At 44.0% G+C, this 6,000-nt stretch overlaps 1 protein-coding gene across 4 annotated transcripts in view; it reads left to right on the top strand.

Moving 5' to 3' along the window:
- The first annotated feature begins 1,192 nt into the window (after positions 1-1,192).
- HIPK3 (homeodomain interacting protein kinase 3) overlaps positions 1,193-6,000 on the top strand; it is a 150,311-nt gene continuing 145,503 nt past the window's right edge. For 2 of the 4 annotated variants that reach the window (XM_024211466.2, XM_024211461.2), the window contains exon 1: positions 1,193-1,970. The gene's annotated coding sequence lies outside the window, so the exon portion shown is untranslated. Of the gene's footprint in view, positions 1,971-2,526; positions 2,718-2,742; positions 2,792-6,000 lie in introns of those variants that run through there. The other 2 variants (XM_024211462.2, XM_024211464.1) reach the window with 2 other exon arrangements.

Below are 6,000 nucleotides of genomic sequence, written 5' to 3'. Positions count from 1 at the left end.
CTTCCCCCCAGCCAAAAATCAGTGGGTTCTTCCCCCCAGCTCTACTTTCTGTGAGCCAGAGGAGTGGAAATGGGAAAGGTGCCACAGTTAAGACTGTGGTAAAGGGGAAGGTACCCAGATTTGTCAGAGGCTCCCTAAAGAGTGAGCACAAATCTGTCCTCCTCCACCCCACAGCAGTCTGGGCATGAACAGTAGATATATCACACCCGCATTTCAGCCTGTCCTGTGTGACCTACTTCAAAGAGCACTGGACTGGAACCAGGAGACTTGTGTGCTAATCCTGGCTCCACCACTGACCGGACACACAAGTTCAGGAAAGTCATTGCACTTTCCCGTGCCTCAGTTTCCTCAGCTGTAAAATGGAGCCAATGCTGTTTACTCCCCTTTGTGAAGGGGTTTAATGGCTCCAGCTAGAAAGTGCGCTAGATTAGAAGCTTTAGGCCAGTGGTTCCCAAACTTTAACAACCTGTGAACCCCTTTCACTAAAATGTCAAGTCTTGCGAACCCCCTCCTAAAAATGAATATTTCCAGGGATTTTCAACTTTACCTGAGTATAAATTATAAAAGCAATGATCTTGGAAATATAAAATTTGTTTTATGACATGCTTATTACACACTATTTATTATTAATTATTATTTATCATTACAGTATTCTTATTACATTATGAAAACGGCAACACTCTTCCAAGATCTCACTTTCGTAGCTTGTATCACTTTGAATAAGCCTGTTGTAAGACAAAGCTCCTATGTTTCATCAAGGAGTATCAGATGTGAAACAAGCATGAAGGTATTTAAGAAGCCAACTTACAGAGTTCCTCCTACACAAGCATTCAGGTCTTGAGCAGTCCAGGCAAACAACGCACGTTACAACAAAGCTTAAACTTGTTCATAATAATTTTAAAAACAATACTAGCTGCCTATTTAATTTTAAAAACAGCAAAAAAATATCTACCTCCCTTTCCATTTCTTATAAGGAGTCTTGAAGTTTAAATCTCTTCAGTGTGATAGATATGCTTGCTTTGATCTGCTTAGCTCTTGGAAGTCCAGGGGCTCCAGGCTGCTGGCCCCATGGTGCCTGAGGTCCCTAGGGACAGCTCTGTCCGCCATTAGGGAATTTTTTCCCGAGAACCCCCTGTAACATTTCACGAACCCCCAGGGGTTCACGAACCTCAGTTTGGGAACCACTGCTTTAGGCGTTACTGCGCTGGGGGAGGGCCCTGGCTGAACCAGGGAGTTTGACTTTGCACTTCCCCTGCAGGCAAGGGGCTCACCCGCGGCTGCAGAGGGAGCAAGGGGCTTTCGGGGATCCCGAAGAGGGGAAAAGGGAAAGATTCAACCATCTCCTAGGGGCGGGAGCAAGGGCCTCTTCCCTGGGCTCCAGCGAGGAGCCTGGCAGAGGGGTTGGTGCGGAAGGGAACCGGGGCAGCAGGCGGGGAGGCTGATCCCTCGGCGGGGCTGAGCGGGGGTCAGAGCCGGGGCTCTGGGCAGCAGCTCCGATTGCGGCGGCAGCGCGGCAGGCAGGGCCCGGGCGGTGGCGCTGCCGCTGCGGCGGAGGCCTAGAGCTCGCCCAGTCTCCGCTAGGGAGGGCCCCATAGCTAGGAACCGAGCCCAGCCATCGTCCAAGCGGGACGAGGTGCAGCGAGTCCCGCGGGCCCCTCCGCGTGCACCATGGGCCCCAGCGCCTAGGCTGCCGGCGGAGAGAGGAGCGGCAGCGGGAGGAGGAGGCCGGGGGAGGGCCGGGTCCCTCCCCGGGAAGATGAGGCGGAGGCCTGGGGAACTGAGCAGGCTGAGCTGGGGCTCCTTCCTCTCAGCCGCCAGGACAAGATGGCAGCGTCCGAGGCGCCGGCGGCAGCCGCAGGAGCAGCAGCCGCAAAGAGCTAAGCCCGGCCTGGGAGGCGCCTCTCCGTGACTCTCCCGGACATGCCCAGGGCGGCGGCAGCTCGGACACTCGCGCTGCCCGACCTGTGAAGGTGAGGGGGCGGCCCTGCCTGCCGAAGGGGGGACCCGGCTCCTGTTCTCTGGCTGGGGCCGACCCCCCCCGCAAAATGCCCCGCTGGGCGTGGGGCTCTGGCAGCTGAGAGTCCGGGCGGGAGAGGACTCGGGTGCTTCTTGCCCCGTCTCTGGGGAGTGGTAGCAGCTCGGAGCCCGCTGCTCCCGAAGGCGCCTCCTGCCGAGGCAAGTCAGGGTGTGGGGAGGGGGGCGACGACGCTGGCGCTAACAAACTTTGAACCATGGGCTGAGCCCCCCCGCCCCCCAGTTTCTTTCTCAGCCCGTGGGGCGGGGGGCAGGCGGTGCCCCACCTCGCACACGCACTGCGCAGTTCCCCTTCCAGCTCCCCGGGCACTGAAGTTTGCCCAGGGAGGAGGTGACGCTCCCGCGAAAAATCTAGTGGTAAACAAGCAGCCTGATCCCACACCAAGTGTCCCTTCTGTTTTCCTGTTGTTCCACTTTTATCATCTCTTTCCTCTTACGCCCAAAAGCTTCCCCTTCTTTTATTCTTTTCCCTGTCTTTGCCCCATTCTCCAGTGCACTCTGCAATTTCCCTTTGGATGGGTTTGTCTGACGTGTGTAAAACTAACCTGAGGAGCTGTGTGTGATTGTTGTTGTGATCGAAGAAATGTGATACCCTCCGTTTGCAACTTGTCAGGCCAGCAGGAAGGCGTGGCTGCCGAGCTTCTCTTGTTACAGCGATTATTGCTTCCCTTTGGAACACAGAGGTAATTTGCAAATGTAGTTTGGGAAGGAGTATGTCTATTTCCATTTCAGAGGGGGAAAAGAATAGCTTAAAATGGTATGTGGGACTGATGACAATTCAGTGGAGCTTCTTTGGAACTTACGTTGCTGCGGTTTCTTCCCCCTTCTTCTCCCCCCACCATGATTTAGTAATAAGTGTTAGTTTAGTCCTTGTATGGTGTTCTCAAACTCTGTGAAATGCTGCTGTTGTTCCCAGGTGATGGTATATTTATTCTGTTTATTATGAAGAGCTCGTTTCGAAAATGCTTATTTGTTGTTGTGTTGGTTCTTTAACAGTTTTGTTTTCAAATATCTATACCTTGGCTGTTTTAAATCAGTCGAAATTGGAACTTGGCAAAAATTAGCTAGGATATGCTGCTGCTTTGTACTTTAAACATTTGATTAGAGAGTGGCCAAAACTAACTCTTCTCAGGGTTTCAGGTGCTTTTTATTTTATGTTGACCTATCACAAAGGCACTTATTTTTAAAGGGGAATATTTGCCAATCATTAGCTTTTAAAGTACTGGTAGGCTAATGTCTTCTTGTATTTATAATTTTACTATTAAAAAACAACAACCAGTTTCTTGTTTAAATAAAACTTTGAGCAGACTCCACAGTTACTTTTTATAACTCTTTCCCCCCCCCGTAATTTCTGTATCCCAGCACCATTTTGGTTTTAGGTGCTGAGTGCCTTATCACCCTTGTACCATATAAAATCAGCTACTGCATATTCATTAGTTAACTTTATAAGATAAATATTGATAACTCCTTTTATATCAAGCCCTAAATGAGCTAGAAATGCTATAGGTAGTATTTTAAAATGATTTTTGTAGAGGTTCTGTTGGTATTAGATGCTAAATATCTAATTTTTAAAATGAGAAAGCCAGAAACTAATGTACACCGCTTCCATCCTATGGTCAGCAGGTTATTCTTAGAACGTTATGATTTAATACAATAGCTAAGACTTCTGAATTTACTTAACAGATCTTAAATGTTTTTTAAATACCATTTTTAAAATGTGTTTTTGCTTTGATCGCTAGCTTTAAATGCAGCCAAGTACGTTGTTAGTGTGGGGGTAACAGATGTTAAAGCTGCAGGTCACTAGTAACAAGACTTAGAGTTAAATATAGTTTTGTATTTTCTCTATGACTTTCACATCCCATTACACCAGTTGTACAAAGTGTCTGTTCAAACAGAGCAGCTGATTTGAGAGCAAAATAAAAATATTGGCTAGTCTCCAGAGGTTTGGTTTATAGAAACCTTTGGCAAATTAATATTGTTACAGGAGGAACTATGTTTGAAATACACACTGTAACTAAAAACTGTCTTAACTTTAACAAGCGTGTCAGCCAGCAAACAGAGTAATTAAGCAGCTGAAAAATAGGTCAGGACTGTATTATGAAGTGGCACGATGAGGTTGCAAATAAAGAGTACAGCAATGTGTACATTTTTTGTAGGTGACTTAAATGTAGAAAATTGATATGATATTGATGACTGCATTATCTCAGCATATATTAAACATGCCAATGAGTATATGGTAAACCAGATTTATCTAATCATGTAGAAGAATTTGCTAGACTAGTTATGCTTGTTTACTACGCTAAATGTTAGAGACTTCAATTGTAATGCTATTTTGCTTTCCATCAATGGCATGGTGTTATGTTGGTAAATTATTTCTTCGTAGATTTATTTGAGTAGAAGTTATGACTGGTGTTTTTGTGGTATTAATATGATTCTGTGTATTTGCAAACATTTTAGAATTAGACAGACTCCATCACCTTGAAATCTGGTTAGTTTAAAAAAAATTAAAGTGGTTTAAGGAGCTACATCTGCCTTGAGCCCCTCTGCCAACTTCTGAGGTTTCTTATATTTGGATGTCGTCTTCTGTCATCTTTCTTTTGTGAAAGACCCCCACACACAAACAGGGAAAACAAAGTGATATCAAATATACAAAGTAAATAAATTGAGGGTGAGAAATCATAGTTATAACAGTATTAGAGAAAATTTTTAGACAAGTGTGTTTGTTTTGTTTTACTAGACTGCTTTAAAGGAACAACATGTGATGACTTAGAGGTGTGATTAGTGTGTGGACTTTATACTGCTCTCATTAAAGTCTATAGGAGTTTTACCAGTTAGGCCAACACTGAGTGGTTCTGAAAATCCCACCCTAGATGTATTGTGAACTTAGGACCTGATTCTGCAAGCTCATGTTCATAGGGGTCCACCTGCATGTATGAGCTTGTGGGTTTGAGGACTTAATATGTTAGTGTAGAGAATAAAAATCAAAATACAGTTTTCTTTTTTCATGCTACCACTGTACTGATAAATTATAAGATGTTCTTATTTATTCTGACAGACTTTTGAAGTTTAAAATTTTTTTACAAGTTTGCCCTCACTTGTAGAGTTCTCAGTTAATGAGTCTTTTTGCCAGGGACAATGATGTGATTACACTTGGCTGGGCATATTTTTTCTGAACTTCAGAAGTATTGTTAAATGCAGGTGAAAAACTTCAATTTCAGAAATCTGGTACTATTTAACTTCCAGCTAATATATTGATTAATAACTGTAACTATTGGTGGTTGTGTGTGTGTGTGTGTGTGTGTGTGTACACGCTTCATCAGGCATGGAGGGTATGCAGTTTGGATGAAAAATACTATCAAACACAAAATAAAGTTAAATTGTATAAATTTAGAAGTCTACATTTTAATCTGCACTGTTTTGTCAAACAGTCTACAAGTTATGGGGTGTGTGTGCGTGTGTTTATCAACCCTATTTTTCCTGATGTGTGTTTATACTACAGTAAATGTAGTAAAGGTAGGTAGAATAGTCTAATGAGCAAAAATGAAACATGGCAATGATTATTAATCTTCTTCAATGATGTACTTCATGTTGGGATTAATGAAATTGCACCCATATCTCAGTGTAAGAAGGAGTTTCTAGTCATCTGTAGCTTTGCAAACCCCCCTAAGATGAATTCACTGAGGAGCTCTTGTTGTGACTGCTGCACAGTTACAAGAGAATTTAAGATTATTGCCCTAAAGTTAATTTATTGAAGAATGAGTTCTGATATGTACTATTTCTTCAACTTGGATTATGATGGTCATTTAGATGGGTAATGTGGTCTGCAGAAGGTCAGGCTACTAATTTCTGACTGTTCTAAATATTAACTCTACTGCTATTTTAAAAATGTGGAAACAGCTGTCGATTGCACTTGGTGCTACAGTATTTTTAAAACTATTTTTATGTGGAAGCAAATGCACTTGTTTC

This window comes from Terrapene carolina, unplaced genomic scaffold (assembly GCF_002925995.2).
Source record: "Terrapene carolina triunguis isolate 2854851 unplaced genomic scaffold, T_m_triunguis-2.0 Scaffold96, whole genome shotgun sequence".
NCBI lineage: Eukaryota > Metazoa > Chordata > Testudines > Emydidae > Terrapene > Terrapene triunguis.
The sequence above is the reverse complement of the archived record's forward strand: the minus strand, read 5'-3'. Positions and strand labels throughout refer to the sequence as shown.